General features: G+C 44.9%; 1 protein-coding gene across 22 annotated transcripts in view; it reads right to left on the bottom strand.

The window, feature by feature from the left end:
• Positions 1 to 11,005, bottom strand: part of nrcama (neuronal cell adhesion molecule a) — a 498,783-nt gene extending 487,778 nt beyond the window's left edge. For 8 of the 22 annotated variants that reach the window (XM_086008649.1, XM_086008662.1, XM_086008653.1 and 5 more), the window contains exon 1: positions 10,633 to 11,005. The gene's annotated coding sequence lies outside the window, so the exon portion shown is untranslated. The remainder of the gene's footprint in view (positions 1 to 10,632) is intronic. The other 14 variants (XM_086008666.1, XM_086008661.1, XM_086008660.1 and 11 more) reach the window with 4 other exon arrangements.
• Between the last annotated feature and the right edge of the window lie 5,247 nt (positions 11,006 to 16,252).

The raw sequence follows: 16,252 nt of genomic DNA, 5'->3' as shown, positions 1-16,252 counted from the left end.
AGGTTCGCTGTGTGAAAAATAGAGAGCCCTTCACTTCCAATTAAAAAAAAAGGCAAGATTGAATGGCAACAAGAAACAGACGACAAGCAAAGTGATTGAAGGACACGAGCATCAATCACCAATGCATGTGCCTGGATCTCCCAGTGGAGTGCGCTTCACGGTTTGTTCATGGGCCAAGTATAAGCAAATGGAAGGGGCCTCGCTTTCAGTCCTGAGAGAGCAGGAAAAAAGAGACTGGCTGAGGAAGAGGGGAAAAGTGCTGGAAGCACTCAGCAGGGAGGCTCACGCCATGCGAGAGTTTTGGTGGGAAAGGCTCGCTTGCTTTTCTCTCTCTGATGCGGACGGGCCTGCTGCGCATTCACAGTACTTCCTATTGTCAAAGGACAAATCTGTTTCATCGTTGAGGTCAAATTAATTTGAAGGAAATTTCCGTTTGCCTGCTTCCAACTCCTCTTTCCTTCCTCTAATCTTATACAATGCTGGGGATCGGTTACCGTGGGGCTGTTACAAGATAAAACCAGAGTTTGCAGTCGTTCAAAAATCCCTTCAGTTTAATTCGTGCTACTTGTCTGTAAACGTCTTCTGTCCATTGCTTCCTTGCCTCCTACTGCAGGGAAGAAACCTTAATGAAAATGCGACTCTCCTTCTCCCCCCACCCTCAGACAAACTCCATCTAATATCACAGACTGCACTAGAGCTCATTGCAAAGGTAGATCTTGGGACCGAGGTCAAGTTCAGGGACCACTCGAGCTTTGATGCCGCAGTTTATGTCGGTGAATGTATTGCTAATGCTCCAACCTATGTTATCGTATAGGCAAAAACCTATGTCAAGTGATAATTACATTTATGTTATGCGAGTTTGACGACAAATAAATCCAGTGTAACATTTGCATGCTGAATTATCATTGGGCCGCAGGCATCTGTAAGGGATACCTATTATATTCACATGTGATCACATGCTGAATTGTCATTGGCCTGCAGGCATCTGTAAGGACTGCTATTGTTTGGAAGACCCAGGGGGTCCTGACTCCATCTTGTCCACACGGTGCTGTATGAGAGATCACAGACCTGATGCTTCATTAAAAGAGTTTAAACTGTAAACTCCATTGTCCTGCAATTTATTATTTTTGTACAAAGTATGCAAAACAAGACATCAGTGCATAATACCAAGGAAAGCAGATCAGGAATTCTACGAATGAAGCCATTCAAAATAAATTCACATCAACGAAATATCTCTAATCCGAGAGTTTAAAACTATGAAATAATAACACTCTCAGATTGGGACAACAATTAGAAAGAAAGACTTGCATTTATATAGCACCTTTCACGACCACTGGACGTCACAAAGCACTTTACAGCCAATGAAGTACTATTTGAAGTGGAGTCACTGTGGTAATGTGGGAAACACGGCAGCAAATTTGCGCACAGCAAGCTCCCACAAACAGCAATCTGATAATGACCAGATAATCTGTTTTGTTATGTTGGTTGAGGGATAAATATTGGCCAGGACACCGGGGAAGAACTCCCCTGCTCTTCGAAATTGTGCCATGGGATCTTTCACATCCACCCGAGGGGGCAGACAGGGGGCCTCGGTTTTAACATCTCAACTGAAAGACGGCACCTCCGACAGTGCAGCACTCCCTCAGCACTGCACTGGAGTGTCAGCCTAAGTTTATGTGCTCAATGTCCCTGGAGTGGGACTTGAATCCACAGCCTTCTGACTCAGAGGCGAGTGTGCTACCCACTGAGCCACAGCTGACACTAGGACAACTGGCCTCAGTATCCCAGGATAAAGCCAGGGGTGAGAAGAGGAAAATTATCAGCCATGGTTCCTGCTCCCAGCTGCTATCCCATGACTCCTGCTGGAAGGTGCACTTGAACGAGCGTTAGATGAGAACAGCATTAGACCTGTGAAGTACTCCACAGTCGAACAACTTGACTTTGGCTAATGCACCGAGAAGGGTCACTCGAGCCGGGCACCTCACTACCTATCTACTCTTCTTTCTCTACTGCAAACAGGTCTATAAATAACATCAAGAAGGATCAATACTAAATTTATGTGCATTCTGCTGTCTGCAAACAGTGTAACCACAGAGGCAGAAATTACAATCATTGACCGCTCTATTGCCCTGAGGGCAGAACAGATTACTGATTGCAATGAGGCTACACAAAGGCGACATCAGTTTGTGTGTTTTCCCCTCCACGTTATTAATGGCACAGGAGATTTTATCTAATCTTCCAGAGGCACATCTCGCTCTCCTGTAAAATATCAGTTATGCTTCACACAAAATTGTAAAAAGGAAATTAATCTGTTTAGCACACATTCCATGGATTCAATCCAGTTATTTATTTTCAAGGAAAGGGAGTTTCTCATGCAGGAGACGTGATGCTTTGGTTGCATTGTGCTAGCCATCATTTGAGAGTGAAAAGCAGAATACTGGAAATGTGAAACATGGACAAAATGCTGCATGTATGCAGCAGGTTAGGCAGCCTCTGTGGAGAGAATGGACAGGTTAAACCTTTCCTCAGAACTGGCAGCACACACAACGCTTAGCATCTGCTGTCTCCACAGCTGCCGCCTGAACTGCCGAGTGCTTCTCCAGCATTTGCTGGCTGTGCCTCCTCTTAAGCGTGAACTGGATGACCTGGGATGTAAGGAGAACTCGAGGAGTGGCTGAACGGAAGACCCTGAGGGAGAGGGCCACACTGACACAAACTGCCGCGCCACAGACATTTTCCCATCCGCCGCCATTTTGCTTTCTTTTTCGCACCACCAATGATGGAGTGAGCCTTTGGCCTAGCGGGAGTATTCCCACCCGAGTCAGACAGTCCCGTGAGTGGAGACCGGAGCTCTGGCTCGGAATTCTGTGTTGCCATCCAACGAGATAGAAACATAAAAGATAGGAGCAGGAGAAGGCCATTCGGCCCCTCGAGCCTGCTCCGCTATTTAATGAGATCATGGCTGATCATCCAAATTCAATACTCTGTCCCTGCTTTCTCCCCATATCCCTTGATCCCTTTAGCCTTAAGAAATATATCTAACTCCTTCTTGAATATATTTAATGAATTGGCCTCAACTGCCTGTGGTAGAGAATTCCACAGGTTCACCACTCTCTCTGGGTGAAGAAATTCCTCCTCATCTCTGTCCTAAATGGCTTACCCCTTATCCTTAGGCTGAGTGTTCTGGTTCTGGACTCCCCCGCCATTGGGAACATCCTTCCTGCATCTAGTCTATCTAGTCCTGAGATACTCGCGTCCAGTGGGTACAGGTGCGCCTCCCCCCCTCATTGTATGGGTCGTGGGAGCCCATAAAACTCTCCCACTGTATAGGACTAACCACCCCATCGACTGGTATCAAGGTGGCTACGGCCATGGAAGGAGCGTTCACGTTGCGGCCTGTCAGGCTGTTAATCAGCCTGCAAATCCTTCCACTACTTCACACTGATCTCCAAGGAAGGAGTGCGAAGATACAAAAACCACCACCAATGATTTCATGGTGACTGCTCCTTGCGGAGGTGTGAACCCGTTCCAAGCATTCATTTATTTATCCGCCTCTCCCCATCTTCTGAAAGCTCTGATCTTTCTGGGACTCGGTTCCACAGGTGCTCGTACGTCACTCAAGTGCAATTCCTCCTGGATATCATGAACAGGAACCCTGCCTGATGATTACCCCCTCTGTAGCCCTGGGCTGCTGAAGCCCAGTACTCCAAATCTGGCTGAGACCAAGTATGCAGCATAGACTGTATCGAATGTAGGCGGTTGTGGACGCTATTCTTTAGAAAATCACAAAGCAGTACATTTATTCATACAGTCGATGTAATTGTAACATCCAAAATATATCCAAAAGCTCAAATCCTTCTAACAGTGCTGTAGAACATAGTTATATTAATGCAAGTAGTGCTATTATAATGCTTTATCATTTCAAAGTCCTTGACACACAATGAATTCCTTTTGGAATACCGCAACTGTTGTTAAGTAGAAAAACACGGCAGCCATTATGCACCAGCAATATCCCACAGTCTTGAGATGAATGAGCAGTCTGTTGCAGATGAACCTGCACTTGATGCTATGAGATGCTGAGCACAGAAACACTCCTAGTGTCTTGCGGCACACTCCACTGAGAAAATAACTTGGAATCCGTTCTTGGCGATGTCCTCGCCAAACACGTAAACGCACTCGTGATCAAATTCCCCTCTCTGCTATTTTAACAGGGGGTGTCAATGTGGCCTAATAATAGCAAACCAATTTGCTGAATAAGCCAGATCCCCCTGATTAGCTGGAGAGGGGTGAGGTTACTGCAGTTTTCCTTCTTACAGTAGAGTGGGCAGTGATGGGGGTGGTCAGGCTGCAGGTTGGGGTGGAACTCACACCTGCTTGACCCACCACCACCACGAAAGATGGCTGCTCCCCCAGCCTTGGCGCGGTGGTAGTGCTCTCGCCTCTGAATCAGAAAGTCGTGGGTTCGAGTCCCACTCAAGAGAAAAAGCACATAATCCAGGCTGACACTCCCAGTGTAGTACTGAGGGAGTGCTGCACTGTCAGAGATGCCGACTTTCAGATGAGACATTAAATCGAGGCCCCGTCTGCTCTCAAGTGGACGCAAAAGATCCCACGGCACGATTCGAAGAGCTCTCCCAGTGTCCTAGTCAATATTTATGCATTAACCAACATCAGCGAAACAGATTATCTGGTCATTATTTCATTGCTATTTATGGGATCTTGCTATGCGCAAAGTAGCTGCTGCGCCTCCTTACATTAAAGCAGTGACTAAGGTTCAAAATTGGTTGTAAAGTGCTTTGGGGCGTACCGAGGTCATGAAAAGTGCTATAGAAATGCAAGTTCTTTCATTCTCTCTGCACGCAACAACAGTCTAACAAGTCCCGATTTGTTTTTCTATAAATGCAGGACAACAATCTGGAGTCGTTACAAAAGCTGCATCATCACAGAGTGCGAGAGCAAAGCTTGAGTAGTTTATTAACTAAACCAACCGCATGGTACATTACCATTTGGAACACAATAAAACAGAGTTTGGATTATATAAATGGGATGGGTTATTTTTTCACCCAACAGGGGAGTCCTGGCAGACATGGACGGCAAGCTCCTATTTATGTACCACACCATTAGGCTGGAAATGGCACTGGGACTTGTTCCACTGACTGATGCAGGGAATAGTGTACCTTCTGTACATATTTTTTTTATTCGGCAGATTGCATGTGATAGAATCTCATTATTCTTGATTCTACTGGTAGTCTTGCCAAGCCAAGGAACACATCAGCTGCCTTGGGAACAATGCAAAGTGCAGCCATTTTGGCTTTAACCCAAGCCTAATTTGAGCAATTTGTTTGATTTTTTTGAGACCTGGTCAAATTTTGAATGATTTATACAAGAAATGTACTATTTTTTGTTTCCTTCTATTCCATTGCTGAAAGCATTCGCTCACTAAGAGCCATTAATGATGTGTGAACCTCGACAGTCCAGGTCAGCAGGCCTTCTGGCTGAGGACATCACAGCTGAGGCCCAATCCGACGCACACCTGGCATATTTAAAGGTGCAGGTGCACTTCCAGCATGGGGACCCTTCCTTAAACTCACTGCTGGTTCACCTCTGAGCTGTCAGGAAAGGAGCATTTCATCCCAGTCACAAGATTCAAATGTGGACATTGGGACCTCTCAATATAAAAATGCTTTTAAAATCTTTATCCTGTGCTCATCAAGGATGCCAGTGCTGGGCAATTGGAAGATTTCCTTCTCAGACACCCAGTATCAATACCCAAGCACTCCGCCTGTCTGGTACATCACAGATTTGATACAGAATAAAAGGTTGCATTGCGCTGCCCCAATAACTTGCCTCAGTTCCTACTTCAGAAGAACAAGTCCTACTCCACCAGTATGATATTTTCCCACTACAACTCAAGCCATCCCATGGCCTCTGAGCAAAGCTGGGGGGTTTTATGCTCTGGACCCATGCCTATTAGCAAGTGGATGGAGACTGCCCAACATTTCACATAGGACTCCTACAGCCAGCGGAGGAAACTTCCATCCCCTCAATCTTGGCTGGATTTGAATCCAGGTCAGAGAGATGAAAGGTTGCTGTCTAACCAATTCCACCACCCACTTCCTCAATATCAAATACTAGCTTTAATTCGATACTTTAACGAAATCACATACTGTTCAAACTTGCACATGTGAGGTATTCTACCCAGAGTGCAGCAGTGTGGCAGTAATAGTCTACATGACATCATCATGCATTGCAGAGCACATTCTTAGACTATACTATAGAAGCTGTCCCACTCCCATTTTGGGTTGTGCATGTCTTTGATGCCAAGTTGTGAATATTATTTAAGATTACACCGCCACTAAACACAAACGTCAATCAGTAACTGCTTGACATCGGAGATCCCTTGGGGGAAATGGATCAATGTAGATCTCAAATAATCCTTTAATGGAACCTGAATGCCATAGTCCTTTCTAAAAATAAATGCTCAATATAGATGGAATAAATTTCAGTACAATACAAAGGAAAGGTGCTATACAAAAGCTACCAAAATACTATTTTGTTAACATAATTTAATTACAATTAGGGGTTTGTTATCTTTACTGAATAAACTCCCTGAAGAAAATTTGTTATTTTTGAGCATTTTCAATTAATCATTAATTAGGTCTATGAATGTGCAAGTAGTGCTAGCAGTAATGTGCAGATGTTCACACATTTGAATTCCAGTCTATGCAAATTTGAATTACAAACACACAATGGGAATCTGCCTGTCTGTGTGTCTATAGATAATATAAATTAATTTCAGTCCTATCAATCACACAAAAGAGCAATTTCTGCACTGCAAAAATTAATATTTTTGCTGTTCACGCTGCTTTGCATTTCTGCATTATTTTCTGTACGCACGTTCGATTTACTTTATTGAGTGGTTAGTGCTCCTCTGCATATTCCTCTCTTGTTGCTCCCCGTGTACAGTTTTGGGCTTCTTGTTATAGGGAGAATGTAACAGCAATGCAAAATACAGCGCAGATTCAACCAAGGAGTTACAGTTGTGAAGAAAGATTTCACTAAAGCGGAGACGGGTAAGTGGGAGCTTGACTGAGGTCTTCAAGATAATGAAAGGTTTTGATAGGGTAAATTATAAGACGATTGTTTCCACTGGTTGTTGACGAGATAATGAGAGGGCATAAATGCAAGATAGCTACAAAAAGAATTAAAGGGGAGGTTAGAAAAAAAGCTTTACACGGAGGGTGGTTAAAATGTGGAATTCTCCATCACAAATCACTGTTGAAGCAGCGTCCAGATATTCTTCTAAAGAAGAACTAGATTGTTGCTTGAAAAAGAGGAATATTGAAGGATTTGGGGACCACTAGCACTAACTTAATGGGCTGAAAGGTCTGTTTCTGTGGGGTAACATTGTAGGAGTCCTGAGCTGCAAACATGCTCTCCTACATCCTCTCCCTCCTCCCGGCATCCTCACTGTGTTCCAATCGTGACTTGTTGCATTTTATCCTTTTCGGCTCATTCTTTCCCAGGACACCACGACTGTGCAACTATTGACCTTCCTCGATCTCGCCTTCCTCCTGCAATCATCAGGGTATTAAAACCCACTACTTCCCAATTTACCTCAACTCCTCTTCGAATCTTCAGCACTAGTGATGCCCTGTACCGTGGGCTTTTGGTTTCACTTACATTTCTCAGTAAAATAAATCTTCACAAAATAATTTTTGTTTTTAGGCACTTACACAATGCACCATCATCAAATGGTGCCAATACCGCAACAGGACATTCTTATAATGGGAACACTGTTTTTCTCCATTGCAGAACAAAATAAAAATGGTTTGCTAAACTATTTTTCTGAAGCCAGTGATCTGTAAAGATGAACACCGCAGGTCTTTAGAAAACAATAACATTGCTTCAAATTTCAGACTTAGAACAGTTCATATACCACAAATGTAGGTTAACAACTAAAAAAGCGGTAAGTTGGTGTGACAGGCAGCCCACTCCCAGGTCGCTATTTTTTTTTAATTTCTTCATGGGATGTGGGCTTCCCTGGCAAGGCTGGCATTTATTGCCCATCCCTAAGTGCCCTTGAGAAGGTGGTGGTGAGCTGCCTTCTTGAACCACAGAGGGCAGTTAAGAATCAACCACATTGCTGTGGGTCTGGAGTCACATATAGGCCAGACCAGGTAAGGACGGCAGATTTCCTTCCCTGAAGGACATTGGTGAACTAGATAGGTTTTTATGACAATCCGGTAGTTTCATGGTCACCATTACTGATACTAGCTTTTAATTCCAGATTTATTTAATTGAATTTAAATTCCCCAGCTGCCTGTGGTGGGGTTTGAACTCCCGTCTCTGGATCATTAGTCCAGGCCTCGGGACTACTAGCCCAGTGACATTACCACTATGCTACCATACCCACGATTACTGCTGCTTGCATCAGGCGCAGGGAGGTGCACAAGCAGACCCCTCACTGATGCTTCCTTCAGATTCCTGGGAGGCTAGGAACTCCCAAAATTGAGATGTAAAGATGCATCCTAAAACTATGCAATGGCACATCCACCTGTCCCATGAGTTGTGCCTTCAGGGACCCTATAATTTGGTTTATGAGTAATATCTACAAAGCCTATCCATTTATGAGATCTATTAGTAGGTCTTATGATCTGGAATCAGATTCAATACTAACTTTCAAAAAGAGATTGGAAGAGGAAATATTTGCAGGTCTATGGGGAAAGAGCAGGGGAGTGGGACTAATTAGATAGCTCTTTCAAAGAGCCGGCACAGGCACGATAAACTGAATGGCCTCTTTCTGTGCTGTGTGATTCTGTGATTTATTACAAAACTATGCAAGTTTTTGAAATTCATGTCACCCTGCACATTCCAGTCATGTGTCTCTGGCCAAGTATAGGAACTAGACCAGTGTGCGAAGAACAAAGGCCAAGACCACATTAAAGAGACGATGACATTTCTCAAACCTTCCTGTCCCTCTCAGTGAGGTGCAAAGATACACTGATTCAATGCGAGCAGGCTGAAGAAATGGGAAAACTTACAAAATGGGTCAAGGTCAAAAGAACAAAACTGTCTCATTCCACAACAACTGACTTTTTAAAAATATTTAAAACGGTCAACTTTGCTTCATCAAAAATATGATTAATATGAGTACATCATAAAGGAAATACAGAAAAACAAAAGCAATTTTAACAAGGACACATGGGGGGGGGGGGGGGTAGAGAATTGCTGGGATCAGCCTGTGCAGTGACGTGATGAAGAACCTGTTTATAATTTGGTTACACAGGGAGCACAGTAATTCGGGCCCCTTTGTCATTAGATGTCAGCTGATCATTTCACACACACCCTCTAGAACATTCCACCTGTTAGACGATGTTTCCATGCAAAGAAACACAGCTCAATTGGTAATGTGCAGACAAATTTTATTTCGGAACCGATGTTTTGGCAATGGCTGTCTGCCCCGTTACTAATGAACAGGCCACTGGTTCACCGCCACTGAATTAGTCCATTTTATTTGAGACTTTGACCCGGGTTTTAGAGGGAATTGATGCCATAAGCCAGTGGCCCTGATTATGAGCAAGGGGAGGATTTTTTAAAAACAAGACGCATTGAATAAAGCAGCACTAACTTTTCTTGGTCGAGACAGTAGACTGAAGGGCGACAGCTTTAAATGTGCATCACTGCCAATGACCCAGGTGCCCGATTTGATTGCTAGTCATTAACCAATTTTTTTTAAAAGTTCAACTGGATGGAGGGAGGGGAGAATCCCATTAGGCTAGAAAACAGATATGCCGGCCCTTCTTGAGTTGTGGGTGGGAGTGAGTTGGAGCTTGAAATCGACGCTGACATTTACAATCAGGAGAGGTGCCGCTCACGGATTGCCCATTTCACTGGAGGGGGAACAGAAACATGTTATTTCCCCAGGGCTCGCCACAGCTGTCCAATAGTTGCCAGCTGACACTGCGATTTCACCGCACCTTAACAAAATGAACACGTTGAAAACCGCTTCCAGCACTGACTCGTCTACATACAGTACATGTATAAAAATAAACAGCGTTCGTGCAGAGAGACATCAGGGGACTTCTGACGGGTCCAAATCATAACATAAGGGCGCTTAATATGTTATAAAAAATAATATTCTTTTGATTTTTATTCTGCAATTCTTTTTAAAAATTAAAAAAAAAATTAAACCTGCCGACACACAGGGGATCAAGGGAGCGTTCTGATTGAACGCTGCGACGCTCTTTTTGAGTCTCAAGTACCTCACATCGTTTGCAATCAGAAATATCTCAGCAACCCTCCCTTCCTCTCCCCCGGGGCTGCCTGTGCTGAATTCACGCAAGAAAATATCCGCATTTCCACCGAAATTAACACGGCAAACCTTGTTTTATTCTCTCTTCCCCCCCCTACGACTTCCATTGCAAAGTGTCAATAGCAGCGGTTGCTCCAGGATTCGGTCTGTAGATATCTCGCCTCTTCCCACCAGTTGTCTGCAAAATTACCTTTTTTTTTTAGTTTCCCCCCCCCCCCCCCAACTCCAATCCTCACCAAAAAAATTAAGAGTATTTGCAAAATGCAAAACCTCCCACCATTTAAAAATAAAATGAACAAAAATATAAATACACTTACCAGAGGTGAGTGGGTGAAAGAGCGGCTGTCTTTTTGGAGGGGGGTGTGTGGGGAGGGAGGGGTGGAGAAAGAGAAGGTGCAGAACCAAATTCTGACCATCAATTGCGAAGCGAAACGCACAGGAGAGAAGGCTTAAAATAAAACGGCTCGATGCAAATGCTGGGCAAGAAGCGGAGACTGAGAGCGTCTGGTGCCGTTGCCTGCAACTCCAGTCCGATCACTGCTGCGACAGCAGCGGCGGTGTCTGCCTCCAGTGCTCGCCAGCCCCCGCTACACCAGCCTTCTTCACACTCCCGGCTCGTTTACCGCATCGCTACCTGCGGTGCTGCAGTCAGACCGCAGCGACACCAGCGGCCGCTCCTGTTCCGATTCCTCAGGACCTGACCGCCGCTCGCAGTCTCACCTACACATTCCCAATAAAGGGAGCGAGAGAAAAAAGGCTTAAAGAGAACAAGGGAATGGGATTAAACGTTATTAATAATAATGATGAAATATTAAATCACACATATTAAGTGTCAGCACACTTGCCTCTGAGTCAGAAGGTTGTGGGTTTAAGTCCCACTCCAGGGATGTTGAACACATAAATCTAGGCTGACACTCCAGTGCAGTGCTGAGGGAGTGCTGCACTATCGGAGGTGCCGTCTTTCGGATGAAACGTTAAACCGAGGCCCCGTCTGCTCTCTCAGGTGGGCGTAAAAGATCCCAAGGCACTATTTCGAAGAAGAGCAGGGGAGTTCTCCCCGGTGTCCTGGCCAATATTTATCCCTCAATCAACATAACAAAAAACAGATTATCTGGTCATTATCACATTGCTGTTTGTGGGAGCTTGCTGTGCGCAAATTGGCTGCCACGTTTCCCACATTACAACAACGACTACACTTCAAATAGTACTTCATTGACTGTAAAGCGCTTTGAGATGTCCGGTGGTTGTGAAAGGCGCTATATAAATGTAAGTCTTTCTTTCTAATTAAACATAACATTGCAGGAAATCTTTAGATACACAGCATCATAAAATCATACAGTGCAGAAGGAGGCCATTCGGGCCATCGTGCCTGTGCCGGCTCTTTGGTAGAGCTATCCAATTAGTCCCAAACCCTTGCTCTTTCCCCATAGCCCTGCAATTTTTCCTTTTCAAGTATATATCAAATTCCCTTTTGAAATTTATTATTGAATCTGTTTCCACTGCCCTTTCAGGCAGTGCATTCCAGATCACAATGTCTCGATACTTAAATTAAAATTCTGCTCATCTCCTCCTGGTTCTTTTCCCATCTGATAGGAAAAGGATTGGGTGAAGTTTTAGGGATGGGGATTAGTATTGAAAGGAAATGGAAGCAAATTGAGTTCTTGTGCACCCCCCACATTTCCTTCACCTCACCATTGGCTTCGGCTGTCTAGGCCCCAAGCTCTGGAATTCCCTCCCTAAACCTCTCCACCTCACTCTCCTCCTTTAAGCTGCTCCTTAAAACCTACCTCTTCCTATCCTAATGTCTCCTTCTTTGGCTCTGTGTCAATTTTTGTCTGATTAGGCTCCTTTTACTCTTTTAAAGGTGCTATATACATACGTTCTCACTGAATATACATTCCCTCGAGGAATAAAAACTCCACTGGAAAAGTGGTACAGTCTAGATAAGTTAAGGATAGTATTAGAATAAAAGAGGAGGCTTACAATGTTGCCAGAAGGAGTAGTAAGCCTGAGGATTGAGAGGGTTTTAAAAATCAACAAAGGATGACCTAGAAATTGAAAAAGAGGGCGAAAATAGAATATGAATAAACTAGCAAAAAATATAAAAACAGATTGTAAGAGCTTCTACAAATATGTAAAAAGGAAGAGATTAGCAAAAGTAAACAGTGGTCCCTTAGAGGCAGGGACAGGAGAAATTATAATGGGGAGTAAGGAAATGGAAGAGATGTTAAACAAATATTTTGGGCTCGATTTTCATTCAGGAGTCGGGTAGAAGGCGGGACTACAACTTTCGGGGTTGTAGTCCCGCCTCCATTGATATGTGGCCAATCCATGCGATTTTCACTTGATTGACCTTGTTGAGCCCGCCCAGCAGGCCAATTAAGGGTCACCCAGCAACAGGTGATGTCACAGACTGAAATTTCATCTGTCAAGAAGTTTGAAGCTGTCAAACACTGACAGTCTTACTTCTAACCTGAGTCCTTCTCCACAGATTCAGTTAGAAATCTCTCCTGCACAGAAAGCTGAAGGCTGTCACTTATGACAGTTCACAGCCATTCTGCTTTCTGTGCCGGTGAGATGAGGGACTCCTGAGACCTAAAGGAAGGAAGGCTGGTAAGGTTAAAAAAAGGTAATTTAAACTTCTTTAAACACTTTAGACACACCAAACACACTTACCTTTGCATTCATGCACACATCACTCACCTGAACACCAACATCTCGACGCCTCCAAGTCCTTCAACCCGACGGTCTGCCTCCTCTAACTTGGCGTGGTTTGGAGCCGTCGGGAACGCTACACTTCAGCATTAAAAATAGGGATTAGGCTCGGGGAGGCGGGTCCCAGTGCGGGGCGGGTACCCGCCTCCTTTGAAACTGGCATGGAGGCGGGTTAGGTGCGGGATGGGGTCGGGACCCCTGATTTCGGGATTTTAACCCCCCACACGCTTCCAATCCCGACTCCACGGCCCAATGAAAATCCTGCCCTTTGTGTCTGTCTTCACAGTAGATACACAGCATCATAGAATCATACAGCTCCGAAGGAGGCCATTCAACTCATTGTGCTTTTAAAGAAAAAGTACTGGAGAAATTAATGGGATTAAAAGCAGGCAAATCCCCTGGACCTGGCCTACACCCTAGGGTTTTAAAAGAGGTCATGGTGTGGAGATGCCGGAGTTGGACTGGGGTGGACAAATGTAAAAAGTCACACAACACCAGGTTATAGTCCAACAGCTTTATTTGAAATCACAAGCTTTCGGAGCGCTGCTCCTTCTTCAGGTGAAGTGGAGAAATGCATAAAGACACAGACACATTCTCTGACTATATAAGCTGTGCCTTTATGCATTTCTCCACTTCACCTGAAGAAGGAGCAGTGCTCCGAAAGCTTGTGATTTCAAATAAAGCTGTTGGACTATAACCTGGTGTTGTGTGACTTTTTACATTTAAAAGAGGTGGCTGCAGAGATAGTGGATGCATTGGTTTTGATCTTCCAGAACTCCCTAGATTCTAGAATTGTCCTCGTGGATGGAAGGTAGCAAATGTAACCCTGCTGTTCAAGAAGAGGGGAACTATAGGACAGTTAGCCTGACATCAAGGTAGGGAAAATGCTAGAATCTGTTGTTAATGACGTGGTAACAGGGCACTTGGAAAATCACAATATGATTAGGAAGAGTCAACACAGTTTTATGAAAGGGAAATGGTGTTTGACAAATCTATTCGAGTTTTTTGAGGATGGAACTAGCAGGGTAGATAGGGCGGAACCAGTGGATGTAGTATATTTGGATTTTCAGAAGGCATTCGATAAGGTGCCACAAAAGAGGTTGTTACACAAGATGAGGGCTCCTGGGATTGGGGGCAATATATTAGCATGAATTGAGGTTTGGTTAACGGACAGAAAACAGAGAGTAGGAATAAATGGATCATTTTCGGGATGGCAGGGTGTAACTAGTGGAGTGCTGCAAGGATCAGTCCTTGGGCCTCGGCTATTTACAATCTATATTAATGACTTAAATGTTGGGACCGAGTGTCACTTGGACAAGTGTGGATTAATTAAGGAAAGCCAGCACGGATTTATTAAAGGCAAATCGTGTTTAACTAACTTGATTGAGTTTTTTGATGAGGTAACAGAGAGGGTTGACGAGGGCAATGCGGTTGATGTGGTGTACATGGACTTTCAAAAGGCGTTTGATAAAGTGCCATATAATAGGCTTGCCAGCAAAGTTGAAGCCCATGGAATAAAAGGGACAGTGGCAGCATGGATACGGAATTGGCTAAGTGACAGGAAACAGAGAGTAGTGGTGAGCGGTTGTTTTTCGGACTGGAGGAAGGTATACAGTGGTGTTCCCCAGGGGTCGGTACTGGGACCACTGCTTTTCTTGATGTATATTAATGACTTGGACTTGAGTGTATAGAGCACAATTTCAAAATTTGCAGATGACACAAAACTTGGAAGACTAGTGAACAGTGAGGAGGATAGTGACAGACTTCAAGAGGACGTAGACAGGCTGGTGGAATGGGCGGACACGTGGCAGATAAAATTTAACGCAGAAAAGTGCAGAGTGATACATATCACAGAATCACAGAATCACAGAAACCCCACAGTGCAGATAGAGGCCATTTCGGCCCATCGAGCCTGCACCGACACATATCCCACCCGATCCCCGTAACCCCTACACCAACACATACCCCACCCTATCCCTGTAACCCCACGTATTTAATCCCCCTAACACTAAGGGTCAATTTATCATAGCCAATCAACCTAACCCGCACATCTTTGGAGTGTGGGAGGAAACCGGAGCACCCGGAGAAAACCCACGCAAACACGGGGAGAATGTGCAAACTCCACACAGACAGTCGCCCGAGGCCGGATTCGAACCCGGGTCCCTGGCGCTGTGAGGCAACAGTGCTAACCACTATGCCACCGTGTAATGGTAGGAAGAATGAGGAGAGACAATATAAACTCAAGGGTACAATTCTAAAGTGGGTGCATGAACAGAGAGACCTGGAGGTATATGTGCACAAATCATTGAAGGTGGCAGGGCAGGTTGAGAAAGTGGTTAAAAAAAAGCTTACGGGATCCTGGGCTTTATAAGTAGAGGCATAGGGCAGGATTTTCATTGGGCCATGGAGTTGGGTTTGGAGGCGTACGGGGGGTTAAATTTCTGAAATCGGGGGTCCCGACCCCATCCCGCCCCCAACCCGCCTCCATGCCAGTTTCAAAGGAGGCGGGTACCCGCCCCTCACTGGGACCCGCCTCCCCGAGGCGGGAAGGGATTAGTGCCAATTAACTGCCTGTTAACAGGTAGTTAACAGACAGTTTTTAGCCTAATCCCTATTTTTAAGCTTGAACTGTGGGATTCCCGATGGCTCCAAACCACGCCAAGTTGGAGGAGTCGGGCCGTCGGGTTGAAGGACTTGGAGGTGTCGAGATGTCAGTGCTCAGGTGAGTGATGTGTGCATGAGTGCAAAGGTAAGTGTGTTTGGTGTGTCTAAAGTGATTAAATAAGTTTTACATACATTTTCTTACCTTTTCAGCCTTCCTTCCTTTAGGTTCGGGGAGTCCCTCATCTCACCGGCACAGAAAGCAGAATGGCTGCGATCTGTCAAAAGTGACAGCCTGCAGCTTTCTGTGCAGGAGAGATTTCTAACTGAGTCTGTGGAGAAGGACTCATGTTAGAAGTAAGACTGTCAGTGTTTGACAGCTTCAAACAGCTGTGAAACACTGATATTTCATCTGTCAAAACGTCTTGACAGATGAAATTTCAGTCTGTGACGTTACCTGTTGCCGGGTGGCCCTTAATTGGCCTGCTGAGCCCGCTGGGTGGGCTCAACAAGGTCAATCATGTTAAAATCGCGTGGATTGGCCGCACCTTGATGGAGGCGGGACTACAACCCCGAAAGTTGTAGTCCCGCCTCCAACCCGACTACTGAATGAAAATCCAG

This window comes from Somniosus microcephalus, chromosome 16, assembly GCF_052327205.1.
Source record: "Somniosus microcephalus isolate GS21.2 chromosome 16, FLI_Smic_1.0, whole genome shotgun sequence".
Taxonomy (NCBI): domain Eukaryota; kingdom Metazoa; phylum Chordata; class Chondrichthyes; order Squaliformes; family Somniosidae; genus Somniosus; species Somniosus microcephalus.
The sequence above is the reverse complement of the archived record's forward strand: the minus strand, read 5'-3'. Positions and strand labels throughout refer to the sequence as shown.